Source organism: Chaetodon auriga, chromosome 22 (assembly GCF_051107435.1).
Source record: "Chaetodon auriga isolate fChaAug3 chromosome 22, fChaAug3.hap1, whole genome shotgun sequence".
Lineage (NCBI taxonomy): Eukaryota > Metazoa > Chordata > Actinopteri > Chaetodontiformes > Chaetodontidae > Chaetodon > Chaetodon auriga.
The window spans coordinates 11,076,100-11,090,636 of record NC_135095.1 but is presented as its reverse complement, the minus strand read 5'-3'; the positions used below and the strand labels follow the sequence as shown (position 1 = coordinate 11,090,636).

The window sequence follows — 14,537 nt, the reverse complement described above, 5'->3', positions numbered from 1 at the left end:
AAAAGGGTTTTGGGGGGATAAGATTTCTAAATGTATTCCTTCCCAGTTTCCCTAGAGGGGCACTTATTACTGAGAAAAATTCTCACTTTTTTCAGCCACCTCTGTCACCTTGGAGTTTGACTTCTGTCTCCTCGTGTGTCTGGTGAGCTGGAGCTGTCCTGCAGCTTAGACTTCATAATAAACATTTCCCTTATCTTCCTCTCTCCAGCTTTGACTCCGCTCCTCCTGAAGACACAGCTAAGCAGCCTAGTTGGGCGAAACATGCCGCCGCTGGGCTCTTTCAAAGGCCAAAAAGTGTCTCAGCACATCTGTGTGGCAAACTGGCCTGGAACTTCAGTACAGTGTTCAAGGATGGCATTAATGAGGCCCAGCTGAGTCCTGACCTGTCCCTCTGGTTCTTACCTGCAGGATTTTGTAGTGTTTGACTGCCAGCTGATGCCAAACCTGCTTATATGAACTCTCATACAATTTATCTTTCCTCATTTCTGTGCTTGGCATCGAGCGATGAGATGATTCCTCCACAACCTGTTCTCTCTGTACGATGGAGCAGGAGAGGAGGCGTTGGAAGCTCTGGCTCCTGCTCCTCCTGCGTCCAGCAGGGGGAAACCACCAAGGCAGAGCTTTCTGAATATAAAAACAAGCTTAAAATAGACGAATGTCTCACAAATAAAAGAAGCCAAAATCTTCAGTCATACAGTGCACGTTGTTCCCCATAAGATGTCTTTGTTAGGCAGTTGGTGTTTTGTTAGTTTCTAACAGGACTGAATGAAATCAACCCCCCGCCCTATTTTACTGTATATTAGGACAGCAGGCTCATCATATCGGGGACTTAGATTCTAACTTACACAAACCTCAGTCAGATGAAAGATTGATGAGTCAGGCCGACTAGACCATACAACCCCTCTCGCCGTGCACTCGCTGCAACTGAGGGATGGAGAGGTGGGATGGCAGGTTAACAAGGGGGATGCATCTTGTTCATTTTGTTTGAAAGGTAGATGGCATCTCCCCCTCATCTGCCCTCAAATCGCCTACTGCATACAGGAGATACTATTCAGTGTATTTCACAATGCTGACTCACTGAAACAAAGCTACTTTTGATCATTTTACAAGCTGTGGCTGTACATAACGCCGGAGGCAAACTGTACAGTGGTGTGTGTGTGTGTGTGTGTGTGTGTGTGTGTGTGTGTGTGTGTGGATTAGCCAGCAGCTGTTGTAGTTAAGACATCTGTAGGCGAACTCTCTGATCTGGATTAGCTGAAGTGAAAAAGACACAACTTCATTCTCTCTCTTCTTCTTCTTCTCTCGCACACACACACACACACACACACACACACACACACACACACACACATACACACACACACACACACAGTATATATGCATTCATTTTTTCTGGTTTTTTTTTTTTCACTTTTCTCTTTCTCTGCTTTTTCAAACACACACAGAGCTCAGAGACCAACTCGAACACAAATGCTCAGCCACTTATCTGTAAGCTCATTCATCCATATGCTTTCTACAAGCTTTGGCTGGAGCCGAATGGACCGCTCAGTCCTGCTAAACCAGAATATCTAATCTTCTTGGGATGGTACGGTAGATTCAGTAAATGCACTTTGAGTTATAGGTTTATTTCTCACATCAGTGCCTCTTTATTCGTCCAAATGAACGAAAACCTGGGAACAGATAGTCCTTATTTATTACACGAAGCTGCAGACAGCAGCTGACTGAATGTATGGTAGCATGTATCTGCATCACTGGTCTCTGTTGCAGCTGGTATAAAGTGGACACACCTGAAACCAACAAGCATGCAAATCACTGAGCAATGATGCAACACAGGCTTTTGCTGCAGGATCAAACCGAGTATCCTATTTTCAAAAAAGTTTTGTGAATAGCTTCAGTTACATCTCTCAAGGATTATGCAGTCTGTGGCTGTTATTCAAAGAAAATGTAAATGCTGGTCGCTCGGGGTGTCGAGCTTGCATTTAATTGCAAAAGCACTTGAAAAAGACCTCATGCAAACTGCAAAATGAAAATGTTAAGCGTCATCACCTGCAAATGAAATCCATTAGTGGAGCTAACATCAAACCTCTTCGAGGAATTCAGGGCGGCGACCATGAGAAGTTTATTAAAATTAACAATGGCACCAGAAGGTGTGGAGAGCGTCACTCCAGGCCTCATGAAAAACAAGTCAGATGTCAGTGGAGCTGTCACAGAATACCAATGAAAGAAAAAAACATGTACTTCACGGTTTATGCATGGACTACATTATTAACATCATTAACAACATGATTAACAATTTACAAAGCGCTGCTCCGTGTGAGAGAGCTCTGCTTCACTGAACACTGAATACAGCAGCAATAAAACTTTCCATGACCCGTGAGCGAGAGAATGAGGCGTGGTGGACATGAAACACTTCCCACCATTGTGTTCTTCTCTGCCATCACGCCCTGTTCATACATGTGTGCCTGTGTGTATTTGATCAGGGTGATAGTGACCACATGTGGGAAAGTGTGTGTGCTATATTCAGGCTTGAGAGTAAGAATCACACAATTATTAAAAGTGTGAGTTAAAACCTTTAGCTGACACTGTTACCCTAAAATGACAAGAAGTGAGAAGAAATACTCAGCTGATGTCAGGTGTGGTCCAACTGTCGATACTTGTGGAAGCTGAGTGGATGCCAACCTCCCAGCAACACAAACAATCTCATTACCGCACACCACTTACACACATCACAGCCAGCTAATGGAAAGTTACTTGTCATTTGAAGGAAATGATGTAAATTAATAATGAGCGGAAGAGAAGAATTAAGTGACCGGTAACCATATTTCTGTTGTTGTTATTCTCAATTTTCAGTTTTTAAATGTTTTACTCTAGTCTGCATGGATATTAGTGACTAAAGATATGGATGCTCGGGTAATTTTGAGACATCAAATATTGTGTGCTAATCAGAGATATTCATGCATTTAATATCTTTATTTATCTATTTATTTTCCCTCAGAAAACTAAGACCAGCCAAGCCAACTTAAATAATCTCTACAGTTAGAAAGCAGCCAGGTCTGCTTTGTTGCTCCGGTTGGTAGCTGCAGCAACAGATTAAATGGTCACCTTACCCAAGAAGGGGCCGGCACACGTGTCCCCAGATACACACAGGTTGAGCAACAAAGCAGCATTTAAATGCTGCATTAGCAATGTGAACACTGAAATCAAGGTTATGCAAACATGCTGCGAGAAATGTCACCACCACTGTGAGTTCACCGGAGGCCTGTGGAGCTGAAAGTTTACCTCCAGTAAACAGCAATTCATTATGTTTCGAGGCATATCGCATCATCTGCTGAATCAGGCTGACTGAAAAACAATCTAGGAAAATTTGCAATCATGGATGACAATTTTATAACGTTTTTTAATGCGGAGACATACAGACAAATAGCAGTGACCACAATGCTGAGATATCTTGTTTCCTTTTCCAGTATCTGGCCAACTATTAGTCACTCTGTATTATCTGCTTTTCCCATTAGAGAGAAAGATAAGTGAGACAAACTTCTGGAACAGACATTTTTGAAGGAACCATCAAGTCCTCAGTTTTCAAGTACTTAATTTACAGAAACATCCTGTTGCACCACACTGCCAAGGTTAAAATCACATCACATTATGTTCCTGCGTACACTTGGCACAGAACGCTCAAAACACATCAGTTATATTGTAAAGAAAAATCAATAATTTGAACCATGAGGGTGGACTTGGTCAGAAAGACAGACAGAGGGAGATGAACTCCAGCCAGCCAGTTCACCCAATTGGCTGAAAAAACCCCCGGCTTAGTCAATAAAACCATGTTTGGAGTCATAATGAATTATGTAAAAAATTATGAGTCCAAAAAATCCATAAACTACAAATAGTTCAGTTAAACTAACACACTGCTCTTTTGGTTCAAAGGAAATCACACTTGACACTCAACCATTTTTATCAATCATTTAAGATAAGATAAACTCATTGCCCCAGGAACACACAGCCATGACCGGGTGAGGCGATGTCATTGTGATACAGTTATCTGCATTAACACAGCAATGGCAGCACGATGTTCAGGGTTTTTTGAGTCACCAGATGTCTGAGGCATCTCCACCCCTGAAAACAAACCTGCTGAAAAAGTTGCTGAACTCGTTTAGGGTGAGATAGTGGACCTGATCAACCAGACCACTGAAGCCACACTGAACTTTGCTGAGTGCAGCAACACACCCAGCTGCCAGAGCCTTGCATCACAATAAATCCATTTGCACAATCATGCAATCAGAGTCAACCATAATTGCACCGCAGCAGGCTCTATTTGTGTGTGTGTGTGTGTGTGTGTGTGTGTGTGTGTCTGTGTCTGTGTTCTGGCCTTGCATGGTGAACTCGTGGATGTGTCAGGGGGCAGAGAGGGCAGGTGATCCAGTGATGGTGTGATTCTCAGTATGAACTCATTTTTTGTCTCGCTGCCTGCTTCCACCTCACATATGTGGGTGGAGCTGAACTGTCACACCACCTTTTTATCCATACTGTACAGTTGTTCATCACATGTGTTGGTGAGTTATGACCTGTATGCAAGAATAACTATTATTTGTAATATGTTCTATTTTGTCATTGTGAATTGAAGATCTTTGGGTTTTTTGACTCTCTGACATAAGTAACTTGAAGATGTCCTCTTTTCAGTCACAAAAATACTTGATAGATTAATTTCCAGTTTAAATACATGTCTATTATCCTGTATATGTAGTGTTTCTTTGGTCTGTGGATTAAGGGATAATCTATTGTACACTGTAGAGGTATTGGCCAAATGTAGCTGGGAGTTGCTCAATTTCCACATGGCAGCTGTTTGCCAAACAAGTTTCTAACTGAAAGACTGTTTGAAACACAATTAAAACACATTAATATGAAATAAACAGTGGCATAGCTTGCATCATATTTCGTAACACGTTACATATATTTGTTTCAGCTGAGAAGTGTCGCTATATCCACTAGTTTTACACACTTCTCTAGAATTAAATTTCCCAAAGTAGGTAAAGACTACAACGTTACTCAGCGTCTCTTCCTGTTCCGGCCAGTAAAGGGGCGTCATTTTTTTTCGTTGAGCGATCTGATTGGCTGTCTCCCGTCATGCGAGCGGCGTCACGCAGTGATTGCCTTCCTCCGACGTCGCCGAGTCCAGTCTGGTCTAGCGACAGTCAGAAAACGTTCAGAGCAGACAGGAGCAGAGCAGCAACCACAACTCTGTGTTAACTGTGTTACACCACCCAGAAGACGGATTCCTGTTCAGACAACAGGACCAGGTGAGTAATACAGCTGCCATTGGCCACTGTTTGTTGTTATTATTGTTGTTCTACCTTGTTTCAGACTGTTGAATTCACGCAGGACTTTCCTAGCCAAACGTTAGTACCTCCCTGAATGTAACCTGCCAGCTAGCAGCTTTGCTATCCAGCTAATTCTGGCTGTCAAAACAACAGAGAGAAGCATAATCTGCTAGCCAGCAAAGAAAGCACAGCTTTCCTCTCTCTTTGCGAGGCATTATCACTCATATGGAGGCAGTATTCGGTATGTTAAAAGGCAGATAGGTACATGCGGTAAGCTGTCAAAATAAACACGAGCTCTGTTAAAGAGTTATCTGGCTTCTTTCGGGTTTAGCAGCTGTTGTTAGCGGACTAGCCAGCTCGCTAGCTCGGTGTAAACAAACCCTCATCATAGCCAGTCGATGGGCTGCAGTCTGCTTCTTATTTTACCTTTGACAGCACCGCTTGGGTCAAATGTAAGGTGAACCATTTTTGCAACAGCTTCAGGTCAAACAGATAAAAACGCTCCTTTGTGTGTGGCTTGTGCAGGAAGTATGCGAATTGTCGCTGTCAACAAGAGGGTAGTCTGGCTGGAGTTTGGGCTTTCTTTGTCTTGCTTGCTCGCTAGTGATGTGTGGACTCCTCTGTGCTCTGCCTGAGTTCACAGCATTACTTAGTGTGGCTGAATTTATTGTTTTTTTTTTGCGCACTTCCGTGTATTAATTTTGTGTGTGAATGGCAGAGAGATACTTTATTACTTAGCTCTGAAGGCTAATGTTTTTTCCACTCGGCAGTCCTATTTTGGCTCATCTTGGTTGATGTTTCTTAACAAGTTTTGCTATGTTATGATTTCCAGATCACGTCAGTACTGCTTTCTGCAGAACCTACCATTTGGACTATGTAGTAATTATTTAATCAACTAATTATGTTTTTGTGTAAGCTAGGACAAGTAGATTTCCTGAGCCTCAAAGACTTGAAGCCCTGATCTGAATCCAGCCTGTCTGCTTTGTTTAAGTCTGTGGAGACTAGTAATTTTTCTTGAGTTTTCATGACTTTTGTTGAACAGTCACTCTCAGAAGAAGCCAACGTTTTCATTAAAACCAGCCAATATTCACTTATTTAGCAAATAAAAGTGACTCTTTCTGCAAACAGGGCCACTGATAGTATGTTGTTACCCATCCGATCGGCTGCCTCTAACTCAGCAGCTTTTGTCAAAATCTCTTTTTCTCTCTCTCTTTTTGCTGTTTAACATTTCTTTTTCGTTGTACTGAATGCACATACTGTACTGCATATATGCCCATCCCATTTCACTGTTCTTCTGACTGTTGTCACAAAGCATGAGGTCATCTCATAAATATTTTATGGGTTGGGTAGCTGATAGCCTATTTGTCTTCAACCCAAACTTTATATGTACAAAAACACTCACGGCCGTCCCCTAGCTTGAGATTAGCCCATGGATATTTCATGGAGAAGTGCTTTAGCTGGTATTTGTGTTGAGACACATTTTGCATTTTTAATCAGTGCCCTTTTGTGCAGTTTGACCCTTTGGGGCTTTACAGTGTCATTATTTCCAAGTGCAAGTTTGCTCCCCTGCAACTTAACAGCACTGGAACAAACCTTAAAACTGTGATCTGTAAATATAATTACACATACTCATCCTCTGCTGTCATTTTATAGTTGCACTTGTGCATGTCAATGTACTTCAGTGTCAAAGCCCACAAAGCGATGCAAAGTGGATTTGGGCAGCATTTTTATGTATAGCAACCGTGTTCTGTTCGAAAATCAACTTATGCACAAAGCACAACACCCACAGTACCACCGCAGTAAGTTTACCACATGGAGTTCATTTATCCAGGAAATTCATTCATCTAACCAGGACATCTGCAGTAATTTCCTCTTGGAAGATATTGATTTGCAATTATTATACAAGGGATGAACTTCCCTTGCTTGAGCTGATGTGGGCCTAGAGTCTCTCTCACCCTGCTAGACATGGCTATTGAGCAATACGTCATTTTTCATTTTTTTCCCCCTTTTTTTTTTTACTGGAAGTACAACTCTCGAGAGAACTTAATGTATAATGAAGTCTTTGACAGTGTGCCAGGCAGGAGAGCAGCTAAACATAGCTTCTAAGAATAGTAGAGAACTGTCAGTGCAAAGTTGATTGATCATAAGACAGAGTAGCTGCCTCTCTCTTTCTTTTACTCTCCTCTTCTTGTCTCCGTCTGTGCTTTCTTTCCTTCCCTCACAGCTCTCCGAACAGGCCTGTGAGTGTGTGTGTGCGTGTTCGGTGGTGTGCAAAACAAAAAGAACAAAACACGCCTTTTTCTGAAATGGATTATGTTGTTATGATGTTGCCAAAGTGAACATGCACACACATAACAACATCTGCGATACACCCAGCTCGTTAAGCCTGTCACTAGTTAATTACTCTGTCCAGAGGCACAGGACGCATCTTACACCCGAAATGCTGAGTGTAAACACCATTAACAGACAGAACACGTTTGTTTCTGTGTGTTAGAGAGCATGTTTGCATGGTAACTCCAGCAGCTTTTATACATGCCTGTTAGTTTGTAAATACATGCAGTAGGTGTGAGGTAATATGTCAGTGGATAGGCAGACATGGGTGTGTGTATGTGGATAAATATCTGTTGTTAAGTTCATCCAAAGCACAAACTCATACAGGATGCCCTGCCTTTACCCACCTCCAAGGAAAACACTGAGCAAGGGCACTCAAAAAGACTTAAAGAAATACCAGACATAACCCAAGTCAATCTGTCTTTATTAGAGGCACCAACCCAATTTCCCACATTGGTAAAAAGCTGAGAGAAAAGTTGTGTTTTGGCAGTTTGACAGTGATTTAAATGAAGTGAGTTTGGTGGCCTCAGCCTAAAGAGCTGGTTAACAAAATATTCTATGGTGCCTGTCTCAGAGAGGCACTGAGATATACTGAACATACTGTATTTAGTTTGCTTTTCGTCAGAACGTTTAGGGGACCTATTTTTATCTTCATGTCACCCACCTTTGGATTACCACCCAGTGCTTGAAAACCACTGCATTTAACTGCACCACGTTCACCAGCAGAGCCAGCAGTGCACTGACCTTGTTGTGGTCTGTGTCTGCTTGGTGTTCAGATGGTAGGTGGTTCAGTAACGTTTAGAGACAAAGATCAGTGTGTTTGAACATCTTGGGGTGGCCATTTGGAGTGTTAGCCTCTGCATTGTATAGCGGGGGTGCAGGAACACACATTTTCCAGCACTATTTGATAAATTAAGGGCTTCTCTGCTTTAGTTAACTTGGCAACTGTATATCAGATTGATTTTTCAGGCTTCACCTCCCACAAGATGAAGATTTGAGAGATAATAGCTTGGTAAGATGACCAGGCAGGGCCAGCCTGGATGTTTAAGTGGATTTTGTTGCTTATTCACATGGATCTTTGGCATTGTGTCTGTAATTATGGGAGCACTTCTCTACTCTGGAGGCCAAATCAGGTTATTTTTGTGTCATATTTGTGGGTAGACTTGTTATGGCTCTTGCTATTCTTAGGGAATTCCACTTACTTTTTCCAAAAATACTTTTTCAGATAATACCTGCAATTTTGGGTGAGCCACCGCTTTAAAAAAAATAAAAAGGGTAAACAGGTTGTGAGGACTGGATAAACTTTCTGTGTGGGTGTTTGGTTTGAGTAAGGCAGAGTGTTTGACAGAGGGACTAATGCTGTTTAAAAGGTATGTGGCAGATTGTTACACCGGTTTAGTGGATGTCTGAATCACATGAAATCAAACCACCGACTATGACGAATTGGCCCATCTCCTCTGGCGAAGGACACCTGGATGTCACCTAACATATGTTGAGTGTGTGTAATCTGTCATCGTATTTATTAATAGAAGGTTTTTATGGTGAGAAATTCCCACCTTCCACGGTGCCTGTCAGGCATGTGTGTTCACTTGGTAGTAACCGTGCAACGTGGCTGGCAGTTTGTGTGTGCTGTGAATGAGAGAACAAGGGTGTGTGGTTCACTTTCACACTGGTTCTCTTTGTTTGTCTCTCCATCATAAGACTGCTGGCAGCGGCATCAGTAACTCTGCTGTACCAGGACTGAGTGGTCACCAGGGGACATACACTTAGACAGACAACCTAGAAATGATGTGTAATATTAATACAACTCGAAATTCTAGATGAAGTAAGATTCATTTCTTTATATGATTTAGTTTCTTTCAATCACTATCAGTTGGTTGTTGTGGTTTAAAAGGCAGCGAGGACAGTGTTTGGATATAGAAAAATGTGCAAAACAAGCTTGCAAATAGTCTGACATGTCTTATTAATTGTCTCATGATGCAAATCCAACCCATGTGGAACTGCGGGTACGTATTTGCATGGACTAGCTTTTAGGTGTAGCTGCATGGAGACAGAGAATCAAAGGTGTGTTTTGAGTAATATCACGGTAGGGTGGGTGTGTAAGTGTGTGGTTAGGTTTAAGTGCAGGTCTCAGTACGACCACATAGTCCCAGTGAACAGTAAAAGCAGTCATGTGGTCTCCGACAGCAGGTTTACATCATTGTAAAGCTGTCCTAAATACAAAGGGAGGCCTATTCAGCAACCTCCTGCTGCAGGAACACACACAGCATAGAGCACAGTAAAGTGAAGACAAATGAAGAGTTTGGCTCCAGAGTGACTAATCCATCTTTTCGGAAAGGAAATGTGATGTCCAGTAGTTGACGGATAACAAGGTACTAACAATTTACCAGCCGAAAGGTCTTGTTTGTCATTTATTGTCAATGATTGTTGTACCAAAGCTCTTCTAAATTTTATATTGAGAATTCAGACTAATCTTTATTCTTCGCTCTCTGCATGATAACAAGGTTTGAGGTCATTTTGCTTGTGATGCTGATAATCCACAGGTTTAATTGCCTTATAACCAACCAAAAATTATTGCCATCAATTCTTTGTGTTTTTCTGCCTGAGTAAGCAGGTTCAGGGGCATAAACCAGTGCTCATCACTACCATCCACACCCACACCCACCTGACTTTCCAAGGTTTAGATCTCTATGTTTGATTTGGACTGATGTGAACAAATAGCGAAAGGCGAGACAGGCATGACAGCAGGTCGGGAGCCAGTCAAATTCAACACGCTGTTTAAAGGGCAATGTGCAAAATGTGTTGTCACAGGAATATGTCATCCCGTATGACGTCTTTATGCCCTTTGGACCCACATTAAGAACAAACAAGACTCTGCTCCCTGTTGAAGGTGGACGTGTCTGTGCTGTGGACTGTGCATTGGTGATTGAAGTCAGTCAGTGTTACAGCTGTACTTTAGACCTCATCCTAATTCTTCTAACATGCCATATTTGTAGTTTTGAATTCGTTTTTATGTGTGTTTCTGTTTAGAGGCAAATACAGTATTTTGAATTGAATTGTCTAGTTTAGCTATGGTCTGCAGTCGGGGTGTGCCATATCATATTGTTCATAATAATTGGTATAATCTGAATTTTAAGTACTTTGATATGTGAGAAAACTGAGTAAATAAAAGATACAGATCAGAAAACCTGCGCTGGCCGACAGTCCTGTGTAACCTGTTTTAACCGTGTCTCCTGCTCACTGTTGTCTGTCTGTCTGTCTGTCTGTCTGTCTGTCTGTCTGTCTAACCTGAAAAACCAGCTGTGTGAGGTCATAGAAAAGTTGAAAGTCATGCCCAAGTTGCATATCTGTTTTAAGATGTCATCACCTCGTCATTTGAGCAACACTGTGTAAACATGCGTTCAGTTTTATAAACCATGACACATAATGCCGTCAGTCCAGTATCTCACCTGCTGAAAGGTCATAAGAAAATGAAGAGGCTGACTTAAGGCGCAGCTTTTCACTGTTTTGATTCACTCTTACTGCTCTCATAGTGCTGCTTTCGGCCACAGCAGGCAGCTGTTTTGAGTAAAAAGGCATTAAAAACCCTCTGTTCACTACCTGCTAAGCACCAAACAGCAGACCGACATGGTAAGCCACAAGCTGGTCAGCAGAGTGGAGCATTTAGCAGCTACAGAGACAGATCTTCTCCTTAGCAGTTGATAGAGAGCAAAAACAGCTAAAAGAGAGTAAATACTGCATTTGGTTGATGCCTGTTGTTAATTTAATGTCGCTGTCGTTGCTGTTATGGCTCACCGTAGTTCGCGTCATGGCTGAAATCAATGTGATTCAAATTTCCACCATATATAGTACAAATGCTGTGTTTGTGTGTGGCTGAAAAAGGGAGAGAAATGTATGCACTGCTTTCCTATGTGGCACAGTGTTCAGTGTGTGTGCACGTGTGTGTGTGTGTGTGTGTGTGTGTGTGCACGTGCGTGTCAAAGAGAGTAATGACATAGCAGGTGACGGGCCAAAGGCCATATCTGGCAAAATGACTCAGACAGAGAGTGAGCATGCGTTGTAGGGATAAAGTCGTGTAGCTTGACAGCCGCTAACATTCACAGCACAAGAACTGTAAGACTGTGCTGAAAGAGGTGGAACAGGGATGCTGTAATGTTGCTGTGGAGGTGAATAGATGCCCCCTGCTGTGTGTCATATGTCTGTATTTTATTTGAAGCTTCTATGGAGCTTTTCGAATGAATCTTCCATCTCTGTTGTCATCAGTTTCATCAACATAAATACATGTAGGCATTCATAAACTTTTACTTTTGGCCTTTACTAAATTTCCCCGATGTGGGATCAATAAAGTCCTGTCTTATCCTGTCTTATCTTAACACTTTGGACTTATTGAAAATTGCATCACGAGTTGCAAACAATCCATTGCAGCCACCACTGCGATCTAATTCTACTCATAGTATAATGCTAATAAAATTAGCGTAGCCTAATCTTCATCAGTACCTGTGCAGAAAGACCAGGTTTAAACAGAATGAATAGATCTCCGTAATGAGATTAGGGTTGAAGCAATATGACATTTCACAGTTTACCATGAAAATTGACAGTTATCATGTTAGTGGTACTAAAAATATATATATTAAATTCTACCAAAGTAAAGAATATAGGACATCGTATATGGGGAAATTATAATAAGGATTTTATTCAACCAAAAAAATCCATTCTGCTATCATTCATTTAAGGGTCATAGCAACTGATAATAATGATAATATTAATAATAATAATGATGATACCATGAAGCTGTGATATTTCCTGAGATGGTTATCATACCATGAAAACTTCCCAAATGAGTGTGTTTGACTTAAAGTTACTGTTTTAAATAATAAAGCAAGAGTCCCGTTAAGATCCAAGAACCGCTAGTTAATCGGCTCTTCATACAGAGATTTAGCATAATGGAAGGCAAATATCAGATAAAACAGAGAAAGCAACTTGTTTAAAGCTTATTTTTGAAAAGATGACGATATAAATCTCTAGCTTGGTCGCAAGTTTGCATTAAAGAAATGAAAAAATATGACAGCTGAATAAGAGTGTGAAAGTCTCGTCTTTGTGCCATTGTTTATCTGCTTGAAATCAAATAAAAAAAAAAGGCTACAACACGGGTATTAAAATCCTCCAGTGAATAGTAGATGCTTGTAAAACATGAATATCCTTCCTTACATCTCTGATCTTCCTCAGCCGCTCACATTATCTCCCTCTCTCTTGTCTTCGTCTGTCTGCAGACTTCTCGTCCTTCATACTCATTGTCCAGATTGTCTTCGTGTGTGAAAATGGCTTTCAAGTCTTTCAGTATATGGATAACACAGCGCTTACTGTATGACCTTTGTCCTGCATTTGTAAGAGAAAACTCAGCTTCCCTTCAAATCGTCTATGACCCACAACTTAATGTGTCACTGCTCAAACACCCACACAGTGGAGTACCCGGGCGTAGTTGCATGTCACACGACCAGGCGATGCTGCAAAGCGGGTTTAGTGAGTCATATCTTCTGTCCATCTTTAACATCTCTTTGTTGCGCCTCTCTCCCTTTTTTTTCCTGTGGTTAGCAGAAGTAATGCTTTCACCCGCCAGCCATCGTGTGCAGTGAACTTCCTCATAAAACACATTTCTCTCTCCCTTGGCTCCCTGAACCCGGCGCGTTTGCCTCATTCAGGCAGCATTCACCATCATTTAGCTCACCTGTCGAAGCCCTCCTTTATTACACATAATTTATACAAAAACTGATATACGTGGAATTTTAGTACAGTCGCGGCCATGACAGATGGGCCCTTTAACCTAAAGTGGGTCCCCAGCCCACAGTTAAAGAACCAGAAGTGGGTACTTCTGCTTCTGTTTCATTCCACTTCCACTTTTTGCAGCTGCTGCCCAGGTTTGCCAGCCACTTGTTCCCTTGAGGAGAAAAAAATTGAAGAACAAATCAATTCTCATTGATGTTTCTTTTCACTTTTCTGCCATTATTATTTTCTTTCTTCCCCCCCTTTTTTTTTGTCTTAGCACCTGAGTTCCTGTTGGGTTTGTCTGTCAGTTGCCAGCATTGATTTTTGGAGCCGCCTCTTCACGGCTCTACATTGACAGTGACTACTCTGGAGTGAAGTCAGCTGTCCTCTGCTTGTGTGTGTGTGCTTGTGTGTGCGTGCGCTGGTGTGTTTTAGAGGAAGCTTGAGCGAGACAGAAAGAAAGATGGTGACAATGAGCGTGAGGGAATGCTGGGCACATGCTCGTGCCTGCGTGGAACAGTGCACATGCATGCAAATGACCTTGTTGTGTGTCCACCGTTAGCATGCTAATCTTAGCTTGTTTATAGTTACTATTAATCTCAAAGTACAGCCGAAGGTTAAAATAGATCTGGTCTTATCCTGCAATGAAGTGTTGTACGAGCTGAAATCTAGACTCAAGGGTGTCGCAAGATAAAAGGTCACAGGATCATTGCAGTCATCGAGACTCATCCTCTGTGGACAGTGAAGGCCTTTAACGACCATCCGTCCAATAATTGTCATGATACAGCGTATCACTGTAGACCTACATGTGGAAGGCCATTGTGTCTCAAAAGTGGGTAAAAGGTGGTTAAAGATGGTCTGTGTATTTACACATCATTGCCATTGATATGCCATTCATACCAGCACAGATCTTTATATTCTTAGCATGTGTACATAATGTAAAGACGTCTTGCATTGGCCTTGAAAGTGTTAAAGTAATAATTTGACATTTCTGAGGGATATGCTTGTTTACTTTCTTGGATCTTTATCTCTGGATAACAGCAGCCTCCACATGGGGTGTAATGTAGTGACCCAGGCAGCCTTCATCTACTGTTTTTTGAAGGTATTTAGACTGTGGACAGTTTT

General features: G+C 41.8%; 1 protein-coding gene across 1 annotated transcript in view; it reads left to right on the top strand.

Moving 5' to 3' along the window:
- Positions 1–5,162: 5,162 nt before the first annotated feature.
- adipor2 (adiponectin receptor 2) overlaps positions 5,163–14,537 on the top strand; it is a 28,659-nt gene continuing 19,284 nt past the window's right edge. The window contains exon 1 of the mRNA XM_076722505.1: positions 5,163–5,297. The gene's annotated coding sequence lies outside the window, so the exon portion shown is untranslated. The remainder of the gene's footprint in view (positions 5,298–14,537) is intronic.